The 13,994-nt window shown below is 45.6% G+C and overlaps 1 protein-coding gene across 2 annotated transcripts in view; it reads left to right on the top strand.

Moving 5' to 3' along the window:
- Window positions 1-13,045: 13,045 nt before the first annotated feature.
- Window positions 13,046-13,994, top strand: part of RBM47 (RNA binding motif protein 47) — a 70,198-nt gene continuing 69,249 nt past the window's right edge. For both annotated transcript variants that reach the window (XM_059382881.1, XM_059382871.1), the window contains exon 1: window positions 13,046-13,134. The gene's annotated coding sequence lies outside the window, so the exon portion shown is untranslated. The remainder of the gene's footprint in view (window positions 13,135-13,994) is intronic.

Raw genomic sequence — 13,994 nt, 5'->3', positions numbered from 1 at the left:
AAAAATCAGTGTCTGCAGAATAAGTGAGGTCCTTTTTGAAAGTAAGGCCAAGATCAGCAAAATACAAGGGGCATCTCAAGCAAGCGATGGCGTGGTGATGGAGAAGTCAGGCTCTCACAAAAGAGGGGCCCGACACAGACCGGGGCTCTGCATCTAGGGGTGTTGGTGATACCTCCTGATTTTGTTCATTTCCACAGGTGCGGTCACTGAGGGATTCTTTAGGTCAGAAGGCATCGTAGTTAGAAGGAGCCCTAGAGATGATGGTGAGAGTCATAGTGACAGGGAACATTTCTTGAGTGTTTACATGTACTCCAGGCACCAAAGAAGTCTTTTACTTACCCTGTCTGTTACTTGGATGGCCTCATTCCATTCCCACAAAAATGCCGTGGAGAAGGTATTGGGATACCTACTTGGCAAATGAGGAAATGGAAGTATGAAATAGAATATGTAATTTGCCCGAGGTGGCACAGGCATAGGGCAGAGCTGGCCCCCACACCGAGGTGGGGCTCGTGGCTTCGCAGAGGGCCGAGGGAGCCTCAGAAAAAGGCAGGCTCGTTGACCAAAGCTCATTGACTGGGCCGCATCCACCTGCTTGAGTGGAAATGATGACGAGATGTAGTGAAAATGACAAACCCTACGGTCTGAAATAGAAAGTATATGGAGTCTGCTATGCAAATGATGAAGTGTCCGGGTGGATACCTTGCTGGCCTCCACTTCCCCCTCACTAAGGAACTGGCTCCAACTCTTAACCGCTCGGTCAGCTCTGGATTCCAGACTGTTCTGTGACCCTGTTTTGGGACATCTGTTTGTACTTCAGGTTTTAGTCATTTTGAGAACTTAAAAAAAACAAAACAAAAAAACAAACAAAACACCGGTACACAGGTGCCATTCACTGAGACTCTGATTCTGTTGGTTTGAGAAGCCCAGCCATCAGTATTTTTTTGAAAAATTAATCATTGGCTCTCATGTCTGTCTGTTGTGGACAGGCACTGGGTCAGACTTTGATGCTGCTGCTTTTTTCTTTTAAGATTTTATTTATTTGTCAGAGAGAGACACAGCAAGAGAGAGAACACCAGCAGGGGGAGTGGGAGAGGGAGAAGCAGGCTGCCCCCTGAGCAGGGAGCCCAATGCAGGACTCCATCCCAGGATCTCAGGATCATGACCCGAGCTGAAGACCGCCGCTTAGTGACTGAGTCACCCAGGTTCCCCTATACTTGGTTCTTAACCTGGCGAATGGTGGTTTATTACTCTTCCAGGATAAAATAATCTGTGTTCTCCAGCAGCTGTTTTTGTTTTTGTTTTCCCTGTGGTCTGTGAAGATGGGTCCTTAAAAATCCTTTGGTTCCTAGGAAGACACCTGTCACTGATTGGTGCAGTCCTAGCAGAGAAGGGATCCCCTGTTCACACCACCGTGTTGTGAGTCCTGTGAACCACACGTGGACTTCCTCCCTACAATACTGCTCAGAATATATGGCTTTATCACTTTACACCTAAAATCTTAATAGATTAATAGACCCACAACGGGGCCTATGCTGTTCATACGGTTTCGAGAGGGAGGGAGCATTTTTGTCTTATGACAACTCTTGCGGTCTCTAGGTGGTAGTCACTTAAAATAAGCTCCGACATACATATATTCTGATTTTAGTTGCATTTTATGTCTGGGGAAATTCTCAACAATCTCCTCTGACCCTTAATGAGACGTCAGTTAGAATAGGTTAAGAGGTTGATCTAGACTGGTACCTTGGATTTTTTAAAGAGAGAGGGAGAGTGTGTGCAAGAGGGAGAGTCAAGTGGGGGGGGGCGTGCCAGTGGGAGTGGGGGGTACAGGGCGAGGGAGAGGGAGAGTCTCAAGCTGACTCCACACCCGGGGTGGAGCCCAATGCAAGGCTCAACCCCACCACCTGAGAGTCTGACCTGAGTTGAAATCAAGAGTCTGCGGACGCTTGACTGACTGAGCCACCCAGGCACCCCGAGACTCGTACCTTGATTTTTAAAGTGAGGAAATCAAGTCTGGAGTTTGAGACAGGCCCATGGAACTAGCCAGGCCTAGAACTCAGATCCCTTGGTGTGAATGCTCTTGCCCCTGTGTCCTGCTGCCTCACTTAAGACTTTGTTCTCTGGTCTTTCATCTTCCTTCACCCTTCCCACCTTTCTGGTTCTAGTCATAATTATTCCTGAATTATTGCAATAGCTAGGAAAGGATAAAATCCAGCCCGGAGGAAACTACAGCAAAATGCCAGCCGTGGTTGAGTTTGGACAGTCGAGGTCTGATTTTCATTTTATATCTGCTTTTCTGTGATTTATACATTTTCTTTAATAAACAAGTATGACTTTCCTAAAGGAATCCCCAAACCATGAGAGGAACAGCCTTCTTTCTGGTCTCTGTGTATAGTCATCAGGCAACCCACTCTCTGGCATGCTGTCAGATTTGCCTTCCAAAAACGTGTTTTTTTCCAGTCATTATCCTGCTTAAAGCTTCAGGGGCGCCTCTTGCTCTTGAGAAGAGTCCAGACTCCTGGAATCCGAAGGTCTCCTTGTCTAGCCCTACCTTCTGCCTGTCCCCTTATCTCCCACTGCGCCCTACCCAGTACTCCCTTCCTTCTGGGCAGCGCCCTCCCCGTCTGAGGTCCTCCCCATCTGAGAGCCAGGGGGGACCCTATCCAGTCCCTCTACTCCGCTCTTCTGCTCTCAGAGCTGGCCTTCTGTCCTTTCCTTTTTATCTGTCCAATCTACCTTCCCAAGCTCAGCTCAGGTCCTTCCTTCTCCAGCTCACCTTTGTCACCCTTCTGGATCAGGAGTGGCACATAGGTCGTCTTATCTATGACCGGGTGTCGGCCATGGAACATAGCCCGAGAGCCCGTGTGTGCTCACAGGGAAAGAGTGCCATGATCTGTTGTGGTTCCTGTCCTGGTCACAGAGGGGAAAGTGACAGAATGTGTGTTACATCATTTCCATCCAGATGTAGAACCTTTCTTTTAGATACGTGATGCCCAGCAGCACAGCCCCTAGCCATACGTGCCTAAATAAAATGAAATAGGATTTAAAATTCACTTTCTTAGTCACAGTACCCACATTTCAAGTGCTTGACAGCCGCGGCGTGTGGCTACCGGCTGTCATATTGAACAGCCGGTGTTTTGCCTGTAGAGTTATGTAACAATGTACGACAGCATATATGTGTTTTCATGTGTGCTCTGTTTTCTCAGTGAGGCCAAAAGCCTTTTACGGGCAGTCATCCTTTTTTATTTTTGGTATCCCTAGAGTGCCTCACCAGTGCTGGGCATATTGCAAGTACATTGTAAGATTTGTCTGGTTGATTTTTAGTACTGATTTGACAACGTGCTGTAAAGTAGAATGGTTAGAAGAGAACTAATTTGGAAGTGAGGAGTTTGTGGGCCCAGTTCTGCCAGTTAGTATGTGACTTGGAATCTCTCATTTAACTGAAGCAGGACCATTTCCTTGAACATGAACAGTTGAAGTCTAGGCTGTATCAGAGGATTTTTCCAGGCTTGCATTTTTGTGATATGAATGGAGTGTTCACCCTTACTTTTTTAAAAAAATTATTAAAAGATTTATTTATTTATTTGAGAGAGTAGGGGAGGGAGCAGGTGCGTGTGCGCACATGTGTGTACATGCGTGTGACTAGGGAGGGGCACAGGGAAAGAATGCTCAAGCAGACTCCCCGCTGAGGGCCAGGGAGCCTAGTGTGGGCCTCAGTATGGGGCTCGATCTCACGATCCATGAGATCATAACCCTGAGCAGAAACCAAGAGTCAGATGCTTAACCACCAAGCCACCCAGGTGTCCCTAGAATATTCACTTTTATTTTTTATTTGAGAGAGAGAGCAAGCATGAGGGGGAGGGTCAAAGGGAGAAGCATACTTTCTGCTGAGCAGGGAGCCCGATTCAGGACTCGATCCTGGGACTCCAGGATCATGACCTCAGCTGAAGGCAGTCGCTTAACCAACTGAGCCACTCAGGTGCCCCCTGGAGTGTTCACTTTTAAACACAATGTATACACACACACACACACACACATAATAAAAACTTGTAAAATATTCTAGCGTTTTTTAAAAGTTGTTTATTTCATTTTGCAAATACCTAAGATGAGCATTTCAGGGTTTAATTCCAGATCTACAGCTGAATTCTTTTTTGAACAGAATCCCAGCAAAGGCAAGATGACCCCATAAGCAGAGAATATGAGGACAAGATAGCCTTTGTCAGCAAGACAGGGACGTTCTGACACAATGCTTAACACTCTATTCATCCAGACAGGATGCAGAAGTCACCACTTGCGTGTCTACCCCTGCCCCCCGCTCCGCCGTCCCGCCCTTTGCTGTCACTTTAAGTGAGGAACCAGCCACCTGGCCTGCTCCGCTGTCTGTTCTTGTATGTTTTATAGGTAGCAAAGAATGGTTTTTACATTTTAAGGGAGAGAGAGAAACGTAGGTTAACAAACTGTATGACCTGCAAAGCCTAAAATATTTACTATCTGGGGCCACAGTAACCACTAGTGACCTTCACGTACAGTCCAACCACTTTTCAAGGCAAGGGGCTTCCTGAAATGTGATTAGGGCCTGTGTCTCAAACAAAATGGGAAATAAACTTCATGTTCTCCATGCTGTGGAGAGCTGGGAAGACAGGAAATGCAGCCTGCTGGGCTGGGGCAGAGTAGGCGGGCCACCCAGCTCTGTCACCTTCATGTCTAAAGCAGGCAGGACTCTTGACTCCATTCTTTTTTCTTTTTTTTTAAGATTTTATTTATTCATTTGACAGACAGAGATCACAAGTAGGCAGAGAGGCAGGCAGAGAGAGAGAGAGAGGAGTTAGCAGGCTCCCCGCAGAGCAGAGAGCCCCATGCGGGGCTCGATCCCAGGACCCCGGGATCACGACCCGAGTCAAAGGCAGAGGCTTTAACACACTGAGCCACCCAGGCGCCCCTCTTGACTCCATTCTGAGGTGGCAAGCTAGTCCTGGGAATTGGAGTCTGTCTGAGTTTGGAAAGTTGATGAGTTACAGTTTCCAGCTGGGTCCTCCTTGACAGTCAGCAGTCATGACAATGAATTCCGAAGGCCCCCTGAAGGGGAGAACTTCCAGAATCCTCCACCTCCTCTGCTTATCTGAGAGTGAGCCCAGAGTTGCCTCTCCATTTGTTCTTTATTCTCTCTTTTTAAAAAAAAAAAAAAAAAAAAGATTTTATTTATTTATTTATTTGACAGAGATCACAAGAAGGCAGAGAGGGGCGGTATCACGGGGGGGGGCTGCGGTGGGGTGGGGAAGCAGGCTCCCTGCTGAGCAGAGATTCCCTTTGTGGGGCTTGATCTCAGGATCCTGGGATCATGACCTGAGCCGAGGGCAGAGGCTTTAACCCACTGAGCCACCCAAGTGCCCCTATTCTCTTGCCCCTTGCCCTTTTAGCGCTTGGGGGATCCAGATTGAGTGAGTGGATAAAGGGGTGAGCAGGGCTTTGGGCAGGGCTTTGGGCAGGCCTGGGCCAGGGTCTGAGCTCAGGCAACAGCCCCGTAGGGGGCGGGGGGCGGGGGGCCTGAGGCGAACTGCAAAGTGGAGAGTTTTCAAAGTAAAACAAAGACGCTTTTCCTTCAGCTGTCCCTTGGGTTTCCCAAAAATTTCTTTCCACCTAGACTGTCCTCTAGGCTTTCAGCAAGTCTTGGTTTCTAAAATGCGCCTCTTCTTAATTATCCAACACTCCGGTTTGGGCATTTTTCTTTTTCTGATCTCTGATCTTTTATTCTCTTCCCCTGTCCCATTCTCTCTTCTATGCTCATTTTCAGAGATCTCTCACCCTTGGCTTCTGTATACACAACTGCTCCCAGTATAATCCAGTTTGCCTCCCATCTGATAAAAATCCAGATTTGCAAAACAAAAAAAAAATTTGAAACCTAAATCTTCCCTTTGTCAAAGAAATTTCCCCCATGTGAAAGACTGGCGTCTGTCTCCCTGCTTTTCTGTTTACCACTTTCTACATTATATTCTAACCTTGGGTGATGGGGGCGGGGCTTCCAGTTGGCTGCAGGCAAATTCACTTTTGTATTTGCAGATCACAGGGCCCCGGATACATACTCTTACCCCTGTGTTGGATCATAAAAAAAATTTACCTTCCCTTGTTTGTTTACTGTTGAGCCTGAGCTCATTAAATATATCCAGTGGCCTGGGTCATGATCTTACAAAAACCAGGATCTTGGCTTGCTTACAACAATGATTATGTTTGCTTCACTTCGTTCAGATTCATTTGGAGAAATTCCCGGTTTATTCTCAAGGCTGATTCTAGCTCAGCACCAAATCCCAGTGGCTTGCAATTATCAACGATGAGCAGTGCCTGTGCACTGTTGCTCCATTCTAGAATTTTCAGCCCAGAACAATGCCGCTGTTCATACCCAGGGGAGTGTCCATTAGAGAAGTTGCTCTGGGTCAAAATTCATGGCCAATTCTGGATAGGACTCCCTGCCACACACTCTTGGGTTTCCCTGTGGCTCTGATAGCTGAGAACACACAGCTGTGTGAGAGCTGAGAAGCATCAGAGATTGAATAGCAAATATGCAGAAGAACCATCATCTTTAGGAATCTTCCATTATCCAGAGTGATCTAAGCCTTAGAGTTACAAGCTGAGATTTTGGCGACTGAGGGCGTGGGTTCCAGGTCTGCCTTCCACAAGTAATTAGCTTCACTTGTCTTCTCGGGGTTTTTATTTCCTCATTTGTAAAATAGGGATCGTAAGAGTATGTCATGTAGGATTGGGGGGAGACTGAAGGGGAAGTGTATGCCAAGAAGTTAGTGCTGGGTCTTGTATACAGTGGATGCCTAATAAGTGTTGGCATTAGTGTTTCAGCACAGATGTGGAGGGTGTGGTCTGGTACAGTGTTTCTCAAACTTCTGGGTCTGGGTACCTCTTAATAGGCAAAGAAAATTTAAAAAATGCTCAGTTAACTTCAGATAACCTTCAGATAATCAGTAAGTAATTTTTAAAGCATAAGTATGTCCTAGATATTTCATGGGTGTGTTTAACAAATTATCATTTCTTATTCATCTGAAATTCAAACTTAACTGGGTGCCCCACATTTGTATTTGCTAATTAGGGGGCAACCCTATCTTTGCATTTTTAAAAATTATTGGGGGACCTACAGCACCCTTGTTTATGTGGGTTGTACATTTTGCTGTTGACCGTGTTAGGAATTCAAATGGAGAAATTAAAAATATTTACTTAATTCCTTCAAAAATAACAATAGTGAGCTCTTGTGTTAAAAACATGAATAACATTTTTTAAAAAGATTTTATTTGCCAGAGAGAGAGAGAGAGATCGCAAGTAGGCAGAGAGGCCGGCAGAGAGAAGGGGGAAGCAGGCTCCCTGCTGAGCAGAGAGTAGAGAGCCCAAAGCGGGGCTCAATCCTAGGACCCTGAGATCATGACCTAGGCTGAAGGCAGAGGCTTAGCCCACTGAGCCACCCAGGTACCCCAAAAACATGAAAAACATTTTTATAAAAAACTATATTTCCAAAAACAAGTCAATGGTGAGAAGAGTGCATTGTTTACATTTTTTTGCAAATATCTTTCATGACTGGCTTGATAGAAATGAGCTGCTTCTTAATATTTGGTTCTGTCTTCAATCTACTGATGTTATTTTTACAAAATTTTGTAAAGAAAACTCGGCCTCACAAAGATTGTAGTTGGAAAAGGGAAGAGTATTTCAGCAGTCTTTTTAGATAATCATAAACATTCTTATTTGATACAGAATCCAAACTCTCAAGAAGGGAGAGTTTCTTTTCTTTTTTTCTGAGATTTTATTTATTTACTTGACAGAGATCACAAGTAGGTGGAGAGAGAGAGGGGAAGCAGGCTCCCCGCTGAGCAGAGAGCCTGATGTGGGGCTCGAACCCAAGACCCTGAGATCATGACCTGAGCCAAAGGCAGAGGCTTAACCCACTGAGCCACCCAGGTGCCCCAAGAAGGGAGAGTTTCTTAAAAGTTAGTTGCAGTATGGAATCTGAAACAGTATCAACTTTTCGCACTCTATAACATTAAAAGCCGTCCATTTATCTTGTACTTTGAATGGCTCTTTAAGCCAGTCATGAATCTGTAACATCATGAATTGGTCACATGGAAAATATTGGTTTACTGAGTTGTGAAGATCTTCTAAATATTGACACATTTTGTTATATGATACTTTAAAAAAAAAATCACATTTGCTAACATCACAACTAATCTCAACTGAAGAGCCTTTATTTATTGGCAAGCCATCCAATGTGTGATGACAATCACAGATTCTCTGTAATTTTAACTTTAGACTTGAGAGCTCGAGGTTTATCATTGGAAACAAATGCTGTCAGTTATGTTCTTGGACGTAACTTGCGCCCTTCGTTCATTTCCCAGAAAATGTCTGCCAAATATCCCACTTCTGAATAACTTTGGTTTTTGTCTGTCGGTCATTCATTCAGGCAAAAATGCTGTTCTGTGACAAAAACAGCTGCAGATCTCCTGTGTTCCACAAAAGTGATTTTCCCTGGGACTGTCCCCATAATTTGGTGCACAGCAGGAGAGCTTCGTGTGTCCTTCTCGTTGGATCACACAGAAGATTATAAAGATTATACTTAAGAGTTAAAGTATAATAAAATTAACATTTTCGTGCATCATCAAGTATATTCCTGAGGAAAATGGGCTCTAAAAAAACATAACAAAGCAAAACAAAACAAACTTGTGAGTGCCCGGTGGTGAAAAAGTTACCTCTGTCTTATTCTAGGTTGCTGTACCCACCACTCTCTTTACCTCTTGTCAACTCTTGACCAATGTCAACTCCATGAAAAGGGCAAAAATATTAGAGTTATTATGAAAATAGTTATGACCTTCCAGACTTCCGAAAGAGTCTAAGGGTTCTTCAGAGTGCCCAGAAACCTCAGTTTGAGAACTGCTGGTCTAGGGAATGATGTCCCAGTGAAAGACCGTGTTGGACAGAGCAGATTCATCATGTGTTGTTCTTCTCATATGTTCCAGCCTCTCCTTCTTTGGGGGACTTGGGGGGAACATCAAGAGGTGTGAGGACACTTTGCTTGGGGTGTGAGTTTAGGCTGGGGTGGGTGATGAGCAGTTTCTGAGGCTGTGCTTACAGGGTTCTCTGAAGCCCCCTTCCAGAGAACTGAAGAGGCATGAGTAATCTGGGGGACTGCCAAGGCCGTTGAAAAATTCTGGGCGTCTTGACAATTCCAAATACAGTCTTCACCTTCTGCTGCTTCCTGCCCTGAATTCCCTAGTGTCCAAGGGAATTCAGAATCCCTTCCAGAATGGGGAATCATCCTGCAGGACAAATCTTTGCTAGACTCAAGGGTATCTAAGCTAGAAGGGGCCTTCTAGAATGGACAGGTGCTCAGGAACAGGCCCAGGACAATAGAGTAGCACTTCCCAGCATTCGATTATTCTGCCCTATTGGAACTTTGCAGTTAAAAATTTCAGGGGTCTACCCGGATACAAATACCACATTATATGGTTTCTTTGTTTTGCTTTGTTGTTTTGTTTTGTTTTGAAGATTTTATTTATTTGATAGAGAGAGACACAGCGGGAGAGGGAACAAGCAGAGAGAGTGAGAGGGAGAAACAGACTTCCTGTGGAGCAGGGAGCCTGACACAGGGCTCTCGATCCCAGGACCCTGGAAACATGACCTGAGCCAAAGGTAGAAGCTTAATGATTGAGACATCCAGGTGCCCAATACATTATATGTTAATTAAAAAAAAAATTCAGGGGTATACTTGCACACTGGCGTAAACACACTGGAGCAAAATCTTGACTTAGAAGTGCATGTCTGGAAATGGGGAAATGCTCTTATGAAGCATTTATATGGCGGAGAAGGCATGGTTCTTTGTTGGGAACATGGAATTGGGTCTCTGAGCTGCATGAAATATAATATTTGAATACAGTAGCACCCCAAGTGTTGTTTCAATCGCACAGGGAATTTTAACCCAACCTGCAGTGTCTGAAGTCAAATATCCAAATTTGTAGCCACAGAAGAAATGGATATAAAAAGCCTCCTGGAAGTGGGACGAGCCACGCTGTCTATATGGTCAGGTTTTGTGGTCCAAAGAGGGCCCCTGTATTAGGGTTTGCCAACAGATTGCAAAGCGGACAGGACAGATTGTCTTTGGGATCAGAAAAAACGTGGAGGGACGTGGGTGGGGAGGCCAAGGAGAAGGAATAGAGAAGAAGAATGGGGTCAGGCAGGGTCTGAGCACCGAGTGGCTGAAAACACCAGCAAGGTGGCTCTTGATTGGGGCAGTAGTCATGTCCTTGGAGAGGGCAGGTTGTGGTGTGTGTGTGGCATGAGGACCGCTCAGGCAAAGAGTGAGGATGGAGACCCGCTCTGATGTTCAGTTCGGTCATTAACAGCTGCCTGCCCAGGGACGGTCTCTCAGACCCTGTCCCTTCCTGTCTGATGACAGTAAACGACATAACGCATGTCCAGAGCCTGGTCACTGCAGACATTTCCTGAATGATGCTGGTCTCATGGCACAATTGGATAGCTTAGATGCTATCTTGTCTTTATAACCAAATTTTCTTATCCTTATTTGAATACAAAGAAAAAGGAAAAAAGTGCAAAACAAGGATATTAAAACCCCAAATTCAGGTCTCCACTTCGACCTAAAATGTACTCCATGGAGGCCTGGCTTTAGGTTCAAGTAGTATGTCTTCAGTTTTTATTTTTTCCCCCCACCCCAATTCTAGTATGTTCCTTAGCCCTTAGCCCTGGACTCCATGCCCAGACCCATGCCTGGGTGTGCTTGTGGTCCAGAAAGCCGTTGACATACACGCACGTAACAGGGTGCAGGTTGTCATGGGATATGTGACCCGAAAGGAGCTCTAGTAAGGAAAGTCTCCCAGGAAGTGAGTAATTGTCTCCCAGGCTCTCAGTTTCATCCTTTGGAGATTTGCTCCTGTTGGGTTTGTGGAAGGAAAGGCACGCGGGGATAGCAATAATCAGAAGTGGTCTGTGGGGTTCAGTGAGAGAGGCCCTAGGAACAGAATAAGAGGTTGACCAGCCAAGAGGGAAGAAGGAAGGAGACAAGAAGATGAGTGATCCAAGGCGGGGGGCGGTGGGCAAGATGGGCAGAGAGAACCGAAGAAACCAGGGGGGGCCTTCGGGGGCGCTGAGGGGCATCTGAGGCGAGGCGTTAGCCCACCCTGGAGAGGCTGAGGGAAACCCTGTGAGGAAAGCCGAGCTGCGGGGCGCCATTAGCGGTTGGCCGGAGACCAGCTGAACCTCTCGATCGCACGGCTCTTGTCAATAGAATCTGGGTGACCAAAACATCTGACTTTCCTCCCTCATGGGGTGTTTGAGACAACCCACCAAATAATGGAAGAAACAGGATGAGAAGAGTAATTGCTCTTCACCACGTCCCCATGCGCGCTCTCAGTGGGGCGAGGCAGAGGGAAGGAAGGGAAAAAAGAAGGAAAGAGAAGACAGCAAGAGAGAAGGAAGGGGAAAGTGAGAGCAGGATGAGACTTTACGAGGCAGGTAGCCTGGCTGTGGAGGCCTGGCCAGGGGCAGGTGGATTCATGAAGAGGGGAAGTGTGAGAACAGAAGGGCAGGACGGCTCAGGCAGAGGGCTGGGGGGCCCCTCAGGATCGCCCCTGGGAGGCAGATAAACTGCCATTTAGGACACCCACCGAAGGCGGACTAGTCAGTTGGACCAAAGAGAAGTAAAGTCAGTTGCCTTCAGCGTAGCGCTAACCTGGGGATCTGTAAATATGAGGAAACTGAAAATGAAACAGGACCTGTCTACACAAGGTAGAGGGACCAAGTAAGTTGCAACAAATCTTAAGATTTGAAGACCTTAAGTTTTGAAAATGTCAAGAACTGCTCTTTGCCATTGTCTAACTCTCAGATGGGGAGAACTGTCAGTTCTTGGGGCTGGATTTCCTGGTTCTAGAATTTTTATTATCTAGATGAAGAAACAGGCTCAGAGAGGTGGAATGATTTGCTCAAGGTCACACAGCTGGCACGTAGAAAAGCCATGATCTCAGTTCTATGTTCCGTTTCCTTTCTGCCCTGCTAGACATCCTGAAGGTATGAAATGCAAAACTTCGAGTATTCCTAGAACTGGGGCAGAGTGGGTGGGGATGGAGGATGGGTTTTCTTATTGGATTAACCTAGCTGTGTGTGATTTCAGAGCCAGAGTTAATTATTTCTTCTCCTGTAGGCAGCCTTGGTCTCCTTTCCACGAGTAGCCTTGATGGTTGCTAAATAATTCTCCTTTCTCCTCTCTCAGAATGTCCTACTCGGAGCTCCCAGAGCAGGTTGGCGCGTACCACCCTGGGCTCCCGACTCTGGCTGTCTCCGTGTGTAGTTTCGGTAAAATGAGACGGACAATCCCAGAGCGCACCCTCTCTTTATCGTGTTAACCCCAGTGGTACCAAGAGGCACCTGACATTCTGGGTATGCTAATAATTCAGTGCCAGCAAGTTTCTGTTATCCTCCAGTTGTAATTGTTAACTTGAATGGAATGCAAAACCTCTGGTTTGGAGCAGAGTTGGTTTTTACTTGGGGAATCAAGAAAACAGCGAGTGCGGTTGGTTCATTGCGCAAGACAGTTTAGGAAGACTTTTTCAAGTTGCATTTTCTCTAATGAATAGAAATTGAGGGGAAATGTACAGGGGCTCCTGGGTCTGCCACAGGCGCAGGGGTGAACTCTACTTTTTATTAGCTCTTGCCTTTGACACTTTTTCAGTTCAGCAAGCCAAGACTTGCTTGGGGATTAGAACAATGGCTTATCATAATGCCGCTTTCACACACACACGCACACACACACACAGGCGCAACTAGTCAAGGTTTATTTCTGCAAGCCCTTCCTGCTAGCCTAGCCTGCACTCCCCCCTAAGTTTGGAATTTTTTTTTTTCTCTCTCTTAAGGGGAAGTGTAGAAATGATTCTGCCTGTTGATTTGCATTATTGTGCATCACACGATATCTTTGCAACCCTTATATTGTGTTCTGTCCATGGTGTTTGCTCTGAGGGTGGGACACAAGGCTGTTTAGTGTCTCGTAAAACATTTACCAAAAGCACTGAGCCATGGTTTTGAAGGGCATTCCGTTGCCAGAGTGTGGGAGGAGAGAAGCCGGGGAAAGAGAGCTCCAGGTGTGTGGTAGGTACATTGTTTCGTACTTTCGTGTTTATAAATATTTAGAATTTCAGGTTATAAACAATCTGGGTTGCCTTCGGCTGAAGGGGCAGAAATGGGGAGGGGAGGAGAGAGCAGTGGCAAAAATAATGGCTTTGCAAACTATTTTTCGGTGCTCAGAGTCCCTGGATCATTGTAAACCTTCACTTTCGGTCAGTTGTTTTCGGTTTTGCTCGAGGGACTTGGGTGTCTCGGGGAGCAAGGTGAGGTCTTCCGGGGCTTGAGGTTTTCCAACGGTCTGAATCAAATGGTAGCATTTGCTTTAGCAAAGAATTCGGAACCAGGTGTGGTGTTTCTAGGAGGCGACCTGTAACCTTGTGACTTGCACTTTGGTGCGCCCCATGACTCATGCCATTAATAGCTTTTGCTAAATGGTGGTTTCTGGTTTCATGAACATACTCTTAAGCTTTCTTTCTTCTCCACCTTTTCTGTTGAATTTTGACAAGATACCAGAATCATGGTCAGCTGGAAAGCTTGCTTCTTTTCCTCAAATCTGTGTTTTTAGAACACGTTCCCTAGGAACAACTGTATACAGTTCATAGATCATTTTTGAAAAACTAAGGATTAAATACTTCTTGGAAATACTAAATATTTACATTCTGGCTTTTTTTTTTTTAACCAAAAAAAAAAAAAAAGAAGAAGAAGAAGCTAGAATGTAGTACATAGGATGAAAATGAGTACATAGGATATGTACATAGTACATGAGTACTATCCTATGTACATATCCTATGTACATGAGTACATAGGATAAAACTAGAGCCTTAACTGAGTATTTAATATTTGATCAATTATAATAATGGTTTCCTCAATACACATACCTGCAA

Source organism: Mustela nigripes, chromosome 1 (genome assembly GCF_022355385.1).
Source record: "Mustela nigripes isolate SB6536 chromosome 1, MUSNIG.SB6536, whole genome shotgun sequence".
In the NCBI taxonomy this organism is placed as follows: domain Eukaryota; kingdom Metazoa; phylum Chordata; class Mammalia; order Carnivora; family Mustelidae; genus Mustela; species Mustela nigripes.
Note: the sequence above shows the minus strand (reverse complement) of the source record. Positions and strands in the feature narration are given on the sequence as shown.